Here is a 14,615-nt window from a genome sequence, read left to right as displayed (position 1 = left end):
AATAATGTAAATTTCTTTTCAACTGCATTGTCAATATTCTGGCAAACTTTATTTCAATAGTAACTGCTTCCTGGTATGCCAGTTTGAAGATAATTTCCAAGATCTTTAAGCACTTTTAAAAAAATTGTGTATTGACATTAAATTGAGTTAATAATTAGTGGATGATTGTGGCACAACTAGATAAGTTAAATAGAATACTGAAACACTGGTTTAAACTAAACAGAATTCTGACTTTATATATTTTTGCTTCTTATTTGAAATGCTATAGAGAAGCTATGTCTTGGAGTTGTGTAATGAATTTATTCTTTTTTGCCACTTTAGGAAGTTGTCAATAGGATTTGTGTGGCTTGTAGAAGGTGTTGTCATGTGTATTCTTAAATTCTGCTAGCCTATTAACATGCAGTTAATATGTCAGGCAGTTTTCGATTATATCCACCCTGCACTTTTCTCTTTAAATTAGAAATTAATCACTTTACTTAAAAATTATAGTTAATATGAGTGATTAAGGCTTTTCAAGTAGTAGCAGTGCAGAGAATTATAACAGTATCTGTGCTTCTGTTTTTCAAGGAAAAAGAATAGTTTTTTTTCTAAAGCAAGTTTTTTATTTCCATAAGTCTTTATGTGCTTAAAAATTATTGAGAACCTCAAAGAGCTTGGATTTATGTAGATTATAATGTTAGTTATAACTATTGATGTTTATCATATTAGAGACTAAAAAATGAGAACATTTAAAAATATTTATTGATTCTTTGAAAAGTAACAATGATGAGCATCTTGGATGTTGACATAAATGACCTATTTTTATGAAAAATAACTATTTTTCAAAACAAACATTTTCATGAGAAGAAGAGCATGTTTCACATTTTTGCAAATTCGTTTACTATCTGGGCTTACAAAAGAAAGGAATCTGGGTCCTTGTATCTGCTTTGACATTTAATCCATTGCATTATCACACATCACACAGCCTCTGGAAAACTCCATTATATATTCGTGAAAGGAGTGGTGTGCTGCTACCCGTTTCTTGATACCAAATTTCACCACTTTGAGAAGATGAGAGTCAAACAAAAACACACAACATCTTAATATTATTATGAAAATTGTTTTGACCTCACAGATCCTGTAAAGGAATATGAGACTTAAAAAAGACAAAACTTAGAAAATGAATTTTAGTTAGGTTTGTTTATAATACCTGAATCTGAAAGGAACCTATAAAATATGTTAAAATGTTAAGAGTACTCCAATAGTTTAGATGGTGTTGCTTCCTTTATTTAGTAAATAATGCTTCCACCTACCATAGGAAAGATTATTCTTTACCTTGCCTGTCTGATCACTTCATGAAAAACAGGGAAAAAGTAGAAACAGTGGCAGATTTTATTTTCTTGGGCTCCAAAGTCACTGCGGACAGTGACTACAGCCATGAAATTAAAAGATGCTTGCTCCCTGGAAGAAAACCTATGAGAAACCTAGGCAGTCTATTGAAAGGAAGAGACATTACTTTGCCAACAAAGGTTCCTTTAGTCAAAGCTATGGTTTTTCCAGTGGTCATGTATGGATATGAGAGTTGGACCATAAAGAAAGCTAAGTGCTGAAGAATTGAGGCTTTTAAATTGTGGTGCTGGAGAAGACTCTTGAGAGTCCCTTGGACTGCAAGGAAATCAAACCAGTCATTCCTAAAGGAAATCAGTCCTGAATATTCATTGGAAGGACTGATGCTGAAGCTGAAGTCTTCAGTTTCAATACTTTGGCCACCTGATGCGAAGAACTGACTCATTGAAAAAGACGCTGATGCTGGGAAAGATTGAGGACAGAGAAGAAGGGGACAACAGAGGATGAGATGGTTGGATGGCATCATTGACTCAATGGACATGAGTCTGAGCAAACTCCGGGAGATAGTGAAGGATAGGGAAGCCCAGTGTGCTGCAGTCCACGGGGTGCCAAAAAGCTGGACGTGACTTTGCCACTAAACAACAACACCAATCTGCCAAAATAGCAGAAATTCTGTCTTAGAAGAATAATTTTCTATCACTTAAGTTGCCTTTCTTGTGTCCTTGATTATTTAAGGGGGAAATAACTAAACAACATAACTCTTCACTCCTAATAGTGTTCAGTTCAGTTTAGTTGTTCAGTCGTGTCCAACTCTTTGCGACCCCATGGACTGCAGCACACCAGGCCTCCCTGTCCATCACCAACTCCCAGAGTTTACTCAAACTTATGTCCATTGAGTTGCTGATGCCATCCAGCCATCTCATACTCTGTTGTCCCCTTCTCCTCCTGCCTTCAATCTTTCCCAGCATCAGGGTCTTTTCAAATGAGTCAGTTCTTCCCATCATGTGGCCAAAGTATTGGAGTTTCAGCTTTAGCATCAGTCCTTCCAATGAATATGCAGGACTGATTTCCTTTAAGATGGACTGGTTGGATCTCCTTGCAGTCCAAGGGTCTCTCAAGAGTCTTCTCCAACACCACGGTTCAAAAACATCAATTCTTCAGTGCTCAGCTTTCTTTATAGTCCAACTCTCACATCCATATATGACTACTGCAAAAAACGTAGCTTTGACTATTTGTACTTTGTTGGAAAGTAATGTCTCTGCTTTTTAATATGCTGTCTAGGTTGGTAATAACTTTTCTTCCAAGGAGCAAGTGTCTTTTAATCTCTTGGCTGCACTCATCATCTGCAGTGATTTTGGAGCCCCCAAAAATAAAGTCAGCCACTGTGTCCACTGTTTCCCCATCTATTTGCCATGAAGTGATGGGACTGGATGCCATGATCTTAGTTTTCTGAATGTTGAGTTTTAAGCCAACTTTTTTACTCTCCTCTTTTACTTTCATCAAGAGGCTCTTTAGTTCTTCTTTGCTTTCTGCCATAAGAGTGGTGTCATCTGCATATCTGAGGTAATTGATATTTTTCCCGGCAATGTTGATTCCAGCTTGTGCTTCCTGCAGCCCAGGGTTTCTCATGGTGTACTCTGCATATACATTAAATAAGCAGGGTGACAGTATACAGCTTTGAAGTACTCCTTGCCCTATTTGGAACCTGTTGTTCCATGTCCAGGGCTAACTATTGCTACCTGACCTGCATACGGATTTCTCAAGAGGCAGGTCAGGTGGTCTGATATTCCCATCTCTTTAAGAATTTTCCTCAGTTGACACTCAGATGACCATTATATCTACTACTGTGGGCAAGAATCACTTAGAAGAAATGGAGTAGGCAACATAGTCAACAAGAGAGTTTGAAATGCAGTACTTGGATGCAATCTCAAAAACAACAGAATGATCTCTGTTCGTTTCCAAGGCAAACCATTCAATATCTCAGTAATCCAAGTCTATGCCCCAACCAGTAATGCTGAAGAAGCTGAAGTTGAACGGTTCTATGAAGACCTACAAGACCTTCTAGAACTAATACCCCAAAAAGATGTGCTTTTCATTATAGGGGACTGGAATGCAAAAGCAGGAAGTCAAGAAACACCTGGAGTAACAGGCAAATTTGGCCTTGGAGTACAGAATGAAGCAGGGCAAAGGCTAACAGCGTTTGCCAAGAGAATGCACTGGTCATAGCAAGCACCCTCTTCCAACAACACAAGAGAAGACTCTACACATGGACATCACCTGATGACTAACACCGAAATCAGATTGATTATATTCTCTGCAGCCAAAGATGGAGAAACTATACAGTCAGCAAAAACAAGACTGGTAGCTGACTGTGGCTCAGATCATGAACTCCTTATTGCCAAATTCAGACTTAAATTGAAGAAAGTAGGGAAAACCACTAGACCATTCAGGTCTGACCTAAGTCAAATCTCTTATGATTACACAATGGAAGTGAGAAATAGATTTAAGGGAGTAGATCTGATAGAGTGCCTGAAGAACTATGGACAGAGGTTAGTGACATTGTACAGGAGGCAGGGATCAAGACAATCCCCAAGGAAAATAAATGTGAAAAGGCAAAATGGTTGTCTGAGGAGCCCTTACAAATAGCTGTGAATAGAAGTGAAAGGCAAAGGAGAAAAGGAAAGATATACCCATTTGAATACAGAGTTCCAGAGAAGAGCAAGGAGAGATAAGAAAGCCTTCCTCAGTGATCAGTGCAAAGAAAGAGAGGAAAACAATAGAATGGGAAAGTCTAGGTATCTCTTCAAGAAAATTAGAAATACCAAGGGAACATTTCATGCAAAGATGGGCACAATAAAGGACAGAAATGGTAGGGACCTAACAGAAGCAGAAGATATTATGAAGAGGTAGCAAGAATACATAGAAGAACTATACAAAAAAGATCTTCACGACCCAGATAATCATGATGGTATGATCACTCACCTAGAGCCAGACATCCTGGAATGTGAAGTCAAGTGGGTCTTAGGAAGCAATACTACGAACAAAGCTAGTGGAGGTGGTGGAATTCCAGTTGAGCTATTTCAAATCCTAAAAGATGATGCTGTGAAAGTGCTGCACTCAATATGCCAGCAAATTTGGAAAACTCAGCAGTGGCCACAGAACTGGAAAATGTCAGTTTTCATTCCATTCCTAAAGAAAGGCAATGATAAAGAATGCTCTAATAATGTTACACTAAGTTTTTTAATGCATTATTTGTATCAATATTTTGATTAAATAGGTGGGGAACTGTTGTTTCTCAATCATTTATGATGCTGTCTAATTAAGTGCACAAATCTTCTCTGTCAACCCTTAATTTTGTCTTCCCAAAATCAGTTCCCACATTTAGGGCAAATGAAAATTTCAGAATATATTACATACATACATAAAACTAAGACTTCTATACATAAAACCACTAGGATTTCTCAGAGAGCCTTGGAATCACAAAGATTTGCTCTGCCATCTTATTTTTAAAGAAGATACTGTAACCAGTAAAGGTTAGCTTTGACTCCATACTGGATCTGCTTCTGTGACTTTAACTCTTATTTTGTTATTATGAAAAGGAATTGAAAGTGAAAGTTGCTTAGTCGTGTCCGACTCTTTGCGACCCTATATGCAGTCCATGGAATTCTCTAGGCCAGAATACTGGAGTGGGTAGCCTTTCCCTTCTCCAGGGGATCTTCCCAACCTCGGCATCGAATCCAGGTCTCCCGCATTGCAGGCGGATTCTTTACCAGCTAAGCCACAAGGGAAGCCCTTATTTGTTATTATAAGTGTACATAATGGCCTGCCTCAGAGAGCCCTGCTTGCCCCTCCATCTGCCTGACCGTTGGGCTAGGGTGCCTTTGTTTGGCTCATAGGGATATAGCTTGACCCTGCCCACCTGTGAAGGATTGTGACATTCTTAAGTTCTTTCTGTGGGAAATGGTGCCCCTCATCTGCTGCTTACTGGCATGGCTCAGAAAATCACATTTGGGGGGCCAGAATCACAGATAGTTGCAGCATCTTTGTTTATTGATATGACAGGAGATTCCATTTCACACCACCTGTGAAATGACTGTAAGTAAGTGAAACTAAAATATTCCCCTGCCTGGGGCTTGCCATTCTGGGAGATATTTGTAAGAATTAAATGGTCATTTTACTTTGTTTGCTAACCTCCCCCCATCTCTGATCCATAAAGAACCTGGCATCCAAGCCCCAACAAGATGGTTATTTACAGACATTAGTCTGCCATCTTCTAGGCCAGTCAGCTCTCTGATTAAAGTTATATTCCTTGGGTGACACTAGTGGTAAAGAACCCACTTGCCAGTGCAGGAGACCTAAGAGACACAGGTTTGATCCGTGGGTCAGGAAGATTCGCTAGAGGAGGAAATGGCAACCCACGCCAGTATTCTTGCCTGGGAAATCTCATTGGCAGAGGAGCCTGGTGGGCTACAGTCCATAGGGTCACAAAGACACAACTGCAGTGACTTAGCATGTCTTGCCTCAACACTTCGTCTCTCGGACTTATTGGCCTATCATGTGGTGATCAGAGTGAGCTTAGACTTGATAACAATACTAGAAATAATTAGGTTTGTTTAATGTGTTACTGTAGTAAAGGTGCATGGGAAAAGTTGTTAGATCAGAAGGACATTCAGCCTTTCCTAAATTAAGTTTATTTTGGTAGAATATTGGTATAAACATTTCAGAAATTACATGCTCTATGGGAACTCCCTGGCAATTTGTCAGTGCCCTCTGTGATGAATGTGCCCTCCAAAATACTGTTTTACTTTCAGAAATAACCTCATCAAAACTCCTATGAAGTTGTTATATATTATGAAGTAGTTATATGCAGAATTTTCAGTCAGTTCAGTTCAGTCGCTCAGTCGTGTCTGACTCTTTGCAACCCCATGGACTGCAGCACGCCAGGCCTCGCTGTCATTCACCAACTCCAGGAGTTTACTCAAACTCATGTCCATTGAGTTGGTGATGCCATCCAACCATCTCATCCTCTGTTGTCCCCTTCTCCTCTACCTTCAATCTTTCCCAGCATCAGGGTCTTTTCAAATGAGTCAGTTCTTCCCATCAGGTGGCCAAAGTATTGGAGTTTCAGCTTCAGCATCAGTCCTTCCAATGAATATTCAGGGATGATTTCCTTTAGGATTGACTGGTTTGATCTCCTTGCAGTCCAGAGGTCGCTCAAGAGTCTTCTCCAACACCACAGTTCAAAAGCATCAATTCTTCGGCACTCAGCTTTCTTTATAATCCAACTCTCACATCCATACATGACTACTGGAAAAACCATAGCTTTGACTAGGCGGACCTCTATTATGATAGAATAGGCAATAGCAATCAATTAACCACAGCCATTAAATCTCTTAATGATCTTGTTGTATTCTAAAGCTTACCTGGAGGTTCTACTATAGGCTAGAGTTTGCATCATCAACAAAGATGAGTAATCTCAGAGCCTCATGGAAAAGAACCATACCAGGTATTTTACATGATTGTCACTTCAAAGAATAGATTTATGAGCTACCATCACTTAGATAACTTGCAAACCAGAACAGTGGACTGAGGCAAAATTTCCAGAATTCTTTTTAATCCAGTTAAGGCTCAGAACACTATAGAGTCAGATAACCAGGAAGGATGTGCTAAACAATACCAAGCCTTCCATAAGATACCCAATTATCCTTTTTCCCCTTTCAAAATCTTTCATAGTTTTTCATGAGATATGAAGCCTAGGTTTTCTGACATGCGTTTTAGAAGGAATATCATATATACTTGCTCAGGTAAAATAAACATGGAACTATTGCTGAGAATCTAAAGAAAATATGGAAAATAAATTAGCATTAGTTGTCCTTATGATAAGGGTGGTTTCATATTGGTTTTATATAACTGAAAGTGAAAGTCACTCAGTCATGTGTGACTCTTTGTGACTCCATGGACTATACAAGCCCATGGAATTCTCCAGGCCAGAATACTGGAGTGGGTACACTTTCCCTTCTCCAGGGAATCTTCCCAACCCAGGGATCGAACCCAGGTCTCCCACATTGCAGGTGGATTCTTTACCAGCTGAGACACAAGGGAAGCCCCTTATATAACCTAGAAGCTATTTTATTTTTTAATAGTTCAGAAGAAAACTGTGATGAATATATGCCATATTTATTCATATTCTTATTTTATTTTTTTTGTTTCTCCTCTTGCTATTTCCTCTGCCTCCCCATCAATTTGGTTAGCTGTCCTTCAAGATTCAGAAGACGTGCAATTTCCTCCGGGAAGCCCTTCTCTGACCCTTGTAAGGTATGTCCCTTATGTGCAAATACTGCTCTTTGCCTACCCTTGTCATAGTTCTTGATGTTTAAATTACCTATACACTGTTTTCTTCCTCTGGACTGTAAAGTCTAAAAAGAGTGGAGACCAGGTCTAAGTCATCTCTGAATTTCTAGAATTTAGTACTGTCCTTGGAACCTAGAAGATACTCAATAAATGTTTATTGAACAAAAAGAATTATATTATTAGATACCATGCTAGGCCCTGTGGGGAATACAAAGATAAATAAAACATAGTACCTTTTCTGTCTCAACAATAGATGAATTTATTCATAGGCTGATCAAAGGCTTGTGCACTTTTAGAATTAAGAAACCATGGAATCCATTCTTTTTATTTTATGGACAGGAAACAAAGATTCAAATAGATTGTGATTCTTCCCCAATAGCAGAGCTAATAATACTAGCAGTGGGTTGAATCTAAGTCTACAGATGCTTGCCAAGGCATACTACACTGACTTATCCTTTAGTGATGAGCCTACAGTAATGATATCTGTTTTATAATATAAAGCAATAACAGCAATATGATCTTAAAGTCTGATAAACCAGCAATGTTTCTTCTTAATCTAAGTATCGCATGTTATAGAATCCTTAAACTACCTGTTGTGTTTAGATTTATTTCCTTAATTTTTCATCATTCATCCAAAATTTCTATATATCCTTTATTATTAAATTAAATGTCTTTTATCAAAGCTGAGACATGCTTTGTGGATCCAATGTGTTCTTGAAAAGTTGCCAAAACTTGACTCGCCCTTTCTTTCTCTTCCTTCCAAATATTATTGGTGGTAATTTTCTTACTGTTAGAGACACAAAAATAATTATTTCTTGTCTACACTGGTCAAATCAAAGTACTATAATAGAGTCGATTTTTGGAAAAATGTAGAGAAAATGGTTTAAAGAGTAGCAACATATGCCACTGCAAATATGGTACTTTGACATAAGAATTATTTTGAGCTGAAGGTAACTGAGAAGAGGGAGATACAGGAAAAACTCTGCCCTACCTTATTTGCCCAAAAGTAGTTGTAAAAGATACCTACTCCTTGGAAGGAACGTTATGACCAACCTAGACAGCATATTAAAAAGCACAGACATTACTTTGCCAACAAAGGTCCATCTAGTCAAGGCTATGGTTTTTGCAGTAGTCATGTATGGATGTGAGAGTTGGACTATAAAGAAAGCTGAGCACTGAAGAATTGATGCTTTTGAACTTTGGTGTTGGAGAAGACTCTTGAGAGTCCCTTGGACTGCAAGGAGATCCAACCAGTCCATCCTAAATGAAATCAGTCCTGAATAATCATTGAAAGGACTGATGTTGAAGCCGAAACTCCAATACTTTGGCCACCTGATGCAAAGAACTGACTCATTTGGAAAGACCCTGATGCTGGGAAAGATTGAAGGCAGGATAAGAAGGGGACAACAGAGGATGAGATGATTGGATGGCATCACAGACTCAATGGATGTGAGTTTGAGTAAACTGCAGGAGTTGGTGATGGACAGGGAGGCCTGGTGTGCTATAGTCCATGGGGTCACAAAGAGTCGGACACAACTGAGCGACTGAACTGAGCTGAACTGAACTGTAAAGGTGTCCACCTCCCCTCTGTAACAGGACGGACAGAGGTTGACCATCAGAGACAAGTATAGATGCTTACAGCCTGAAGTCAACATCAGAGGAACCTATATAACAAGCTTTACTAATTAGCTTTTATGGTCCATTAGTTTCCCCATATATTTACTTTCTCCTAATTTGTCACCCCAAAAACTCAAAGTCCTTTTCCTTTGTCTTGTCACTGCTATAAGAATTTGTTGTTATTCAAAACTGCTATATAATGTCAAACTCTAACCATCCCTTTCAGTTACTCATTCTTGAGTATATGGAGCACGTACCTGATAAACAGGTTAATAAACTTCTGTTTGTTATTCTCTTGTTAATCTGTCTTTTGTCAGTCTAATTTACATGGCCCCAGCTGGAGAAAGGTAGAGGGACAAAAAAGATTTTTTCCTCCTTGACAGTTTATTAATAGATATTTTTATTTCAACCAGACTTCCTAGTTTCTTCAAGATCCTATCAAGTAAAATGAAGTACTTCATTTCCCAAGAGTATGCAAGAGAGCTGAAAGTCAAGATTCAAAAGGATACCCAAGAAATGATATGAAAGAAAATATGAAGAAGCATAAACAATGATTTCAAATAAATCAGATCAAAGTCTTTGGCTTAAATTAAAAAAAACACTATACAAGTATAAAATTGAGGTTTTAATGAACTGTAATGAGTGAGAGTTGGCTGCATCACTACTTGAGTTATCACCGGCAGGGACAAAACTAATTTTTATTGAGCACACTTAATGTGACAAGCAATGTGTTAGACAAATTACACATCTGATTTCTTTTTTATCAGACTTAAATTGTAAGATTTTCCAAATCCTATCTGTACATGAAATTGCTGCTTATAAAAAATTACACTACAAATCATATCGAAGCTACAATATCACTTAAATAATTAAAATGAACCTTTGTGATTTTTACTTCACATTCCTCCCTAGGCTACAAAGACAAAGATCAGAAACCATGAAATGCTTTCTTTAGGTAAAATCCAATTGAGTATGAAACAAGTCACCTAAATGAAGCATTTAATTCTATTATTGTGACTATGAGACTAATTTATATATCTTATTACCAACTATTTTTGGAAGAAGGAAAAAACATTTATGTGATCCTGATTATATGAGTATATGCTTCCTGTATGGATCAGTGATGTTAATTAAGCCCTGTTGTGTAAAATTCTCATAATCAGCTTAACTATAAATGATAAAATGTTTGATTAAAGGAGACTGTACTGAATAAAACATACTTCCAGACATTGCTTAAATCCATTATCTGATAGAAGGCTAGTGTTTAGATGAATCAAAAGCTGTTAAGACTTGGATGTTTTTCAAGAATGCAAGTTTTCTAAAAGATCTGAGTTGTTTTTAGTTAATTTGTTTTTACTTAATTCTCTTTATCTAATTTTTGCTAACATAGCAAAAGCTACAGAATATAACATACCATTTTTTATAAATATCAGAGTCATGGATAGATTGCTTAATAAAAACAAATTAATTAAGAAATATTCATTGAGCACAACACTTAATATATACAATCAATATATATATCTGCTACACACGGACTAGAAGCTTAGAGTCTAGTGAAAACACACAAAGATGTATGCAAATATGTGGTGATAAAGAGCAATAAAGGACTGAGCAATGCAGGAGAGAATAACAGGGGGTGGGGTGGCATGGGAATTTTAGATTCAACAGTCAGAAAAAGCTTCTCTGCAGAACTGACATTTAAGCTGCGACTCAAAAGATAAGGAGCCAACCAGGAGAAGACTGAGGGAACTCTCACATTCATGCATGACCACTGGAAAAACCATAGCTTTGACTATACGGACCTTTGTTGGCAAAGTGATGTCTCTGCTTTTTAATATGCTGTCTAGGTTTGTCATAACTTTCCTTCCAAGGAGCAAGCTTCTTTTAATTTCATGGCTACAGTCATGTCCACAGTGATTTTAGAGTCCAAGAAAATAAAATCTCTCACTGCGTCCACTTTTTCCCCATCTGTTTGCTGAGGAGTGATGGGACAGGATGCCATGATCTTAGTTTTTTGAATGTTGAGTTTCAAGTCACTTTTTCACTCTCTTCTTTCACCCTCATCAAGAGGTTCTTTAGTTCCTCTTCACTTCTATAAGATTTTGAATTCCTAAGAGCTCTTTCTTGTTCATTTAAAGTTCCCTTTTTATAGCATACTGTTCTTGTATCTTGAATTTAGTATCATCTCATTTCTCTGAAGATATTATTAATAATAGTTTTTTTTGTTTCTTTTCTCTTTGACTTTTGTTACTGCTGCTGCTGTTGTTCTGATCTCTGCCTTGCATTTTAGAAACTTTATTCAAATATCTAGGGATTTCAGTTCAGTTCAGTCGCTTAGTCGTGTCCGACTCTTTGCAACCCCATGAACCGCAGCACGCCAGGCCTCCCTGTCCATCACCAACTCCCAGAGTTTACTCAAACTCATGTCCATCGAGTCGGTGATGCCATATAGCCATCTCATCCTCTGTCATCCCCTTCTCCTCCTGCCCTAGATAGCCATAAATATTTAAGAGTGATGCACAAAAAAGTAGTTCTGTCTTCATTGTTGGGACTTCACTGTGTAGTAACTGGGAAGAAATTCAGTCTTTTTAATGGGAGACCCCAAATATCAGTGTCTGTAGGGCTTTACACTTGTGTTAGTTCTCCAGAATCCTATCTCCCCAACTGATAGTATCTTAGAAACCAACCAGCAGAAAGGTGACAGAGGGCAGTCTTAAAATTTATTGAATTGACACACAACCCCCATTTTCATTAAACTTCAAATTCCAGCTGTCAGCTATGCTTATTGTTTCCAACACTAGAGCTTCTTTTCTGCAGATATTTCAAGCACTATAGAAAATAAAACTTGACTCTTTTTTTCAACCTAAACCATTGTTTTACTTTCAACTAAATCAACAAACAAGCTTCCTTAACAACAAGAAACACCTGACCCTCCACACAGTGAAAAAGAATATTGCATTAACTCTTGAATCTTTTGTTGAAATTGATAAGGAACTTTGGGGATCTAATTTTTTTCTTTTATGTACTTTTGATCAATCCTCTTCTTTTTTGCTCTCCCTTCAACCTGTACCTCAGAGATATCCAGTAACTTTAAATTAAAAACTGAACCTGTCACCATCAGCCTTAGGTTTCAGCTTTTCCAGTTTAAGTAAGCTTAACACTCATCTCATCTGTTGCTCTCCAGCTTCCAAAATGTTGTTGACTTCACTTGTCTGCTGTTGTCTCCTCTCCTGTTGTCTTCATCCTTCTCTATTTATACCATTAAAAAATTCCTTTATTGTCACTTCAGTGGAGCTTCATGCAGCAGCAGAGATAAATGTTGTTTCTAATCTTCCTAGTTTAACTGGAAGTCTTAATAGCACACTCTATATGGAGAAATAATGCCATCCAAGCTAATAACATTAAAGGTGGGAGACTGAGAAACCCACCTGCAAAAAGAAAATCTGTTTCAGAGAAACATGAAATAAGCAGTTCTATAATATGTAAGTCATATATATGACTATTTACTGTAAAAGTCTGTTGCTACAGAAAACTGAGTTATATTAACTTTCAAATACTTAAAATTATAGGTAATTTAACCAGATATACAAACATAAGTTATATGGACTTTTCTAGCGTTTTTTGGATACAGAATGCATTTTTTAAAAAATTACCTTTAGACATAAATTGCCCTCATTGAGGAACCTTAAGAAGCATGCCATTTAGTTCCTTGCTGAAGACTCCTGATTTGAGAGACTGAACAGGCATTTTAGTGTAGATTTCATGAAGTGGGTGAATTCAAGACACTATTTTTTAAAATTCATTCAGGCAGACCTTAAGTATTAAAAATAAAAATCTGTCTGATCCTCCTCTATTTCAACCCTGACCACACACCTGCCTATATGTACATTTGGGAAAAGAGGTCAAGGTAAGAGCAAAGAAATGGGTTGTACACAGTAATAATACTAGTTGCTAATATTTATTACCTTTTAGTGAGTAACTGTGCTAAAAAACTTTTTGTGAATTATTTCATAATAAATGGTTATGAATAACCAAATAAATGGAGTATTTGACATGTGAATTTAAACTAAAAAAAAAAAGGAAGGATGAGTCTGTAAGGAGGAGAGGGGAAAGAATGCCACTGAAGGGTCATAACATTCTCATTTCCTTTCCCTATCCCATCCCTTCTTTTCTCAAGTACTGCTGTAGACTTATTTGTATTCCTAGCATAATTTTGTACTCTATCCTTGCTTTTTGCTATTCTTTCAGTATGTGGATATTAAGTGATTCATCTTAGGTACTTGAATTTGAAGGTTAATGATTTGGAACTTCAAGCAAGAGTTTTGATTGCAATAGTTCACTGTTTTGCAAAATATACCATCAAGTATTTCATAAGAGAGGCTATGGAATAAAAATGAGAAAAAATAAAGAGAAACCCATCAAGACATTTCTGTAATTTTTAAACATTTTTAAAGCAATATGGCGATATTTCCAAGTGATCAAACTTTTACAAAACTCCTAGATAATAGCAACCTGTGATGATCAATACACATTCAGTCAGACAAGCTACTAAGAATGCATGGGTCTGGAACATGTATAAAATTGGTTTAGGATTAGAGGAAATAATCTGAAGAGGAAATGAGAATTTAAATAATTCTTCCAAAGATTAGTAAAATATATTTCAGCTTTCCATTTGTTTAAGATTGGAAAATTTGTTTAAAAAAAAACAAGGTAAATGTTTCTTATTTGATTGGTATCTATTGAATATGTACTCTGCAAGGCATTGTGATTAGCATTATGGGAGAAAGGATATGAAAATGCCTAAAATATTGTTTATTTTATCAAGGTGCTCATAACCTAGTGTTGAAGGTAAGACATGTACAAAATAGCTGCTATACTCTATATGATATTATGTGACAAATACTACATGAATGATGCAAAATATTTTTATTTTTTCTGTTTGCCAACCTGCAATATAATGGATTATGTAGATAACATTCCATATATATGTTTCTTTGTATACTCTTCTTTTATGCTAACCTTTGACAATCGCTGCAAAACATCATTAAAACCAGCTCAGGTAGAACTAGAACTTTTTCTAAATCTAGAAAAAGACCTGCCAGCTAAGGCACACTTGGAGAAAAATAACTGGTTTCAGGGAGATATATGCATGTGTTTCTTATAATGGAATGTAAAACTTATTGTTTACTAGGGTCCATTCAGCCAAGTGCATTAGGTATACATGTCATTTAATTTTCACAATAATCCTGTAAGATCAGTACTATTTTTATCCCCATTTTACAAATGAAGAAACTGAAGATCAGAGAAATAACTTGTCTCAA

The 14,615-nt window shown here is 36.9% G+C and overlaps 1 protein-coding gene across 9 annotated transcripts in view; it reads left to right on the top strand.

Moving 5' to 3' along the window:
* DCX (doublecortin) overlaps positions 1-14,615 on the top strand; it is a 378,912-nt gene that overhangs the window by 2,891 nt on the left and 361,406 nt on the right. For all 9 annotated transcript variants that reach the window (XR_006339728.1, XM_043895318.1, XM_043895319.1 and 6 more), the window contains exon 2: positions 7,578-7,641. The gene's annotated coding sequence lies outside the window, so the exon portion shown is untranslated. The remainder of the gene's footprint in view (positions 1-7,577; positions 7,642-14,615) is intronic.

Source organism: Cervus elaphus, chromosome X, assembly GCF_910594005.1.
Source record: "Cervus elaphus chromosome X, mCerEla1.1, whole genome shotgun sequence".
Lineage (NCBI taxonomy): Eukaryota > Metazoa > Chordata > Mammalia > Artiodactyla > Cervidae > Cervus > Cervus elaphus.
The sequence above is the reverse complement of the archived record's forward strand: the minus strand, read 5'-3'. Positions and strand labels throughout refer to the sequence as shown.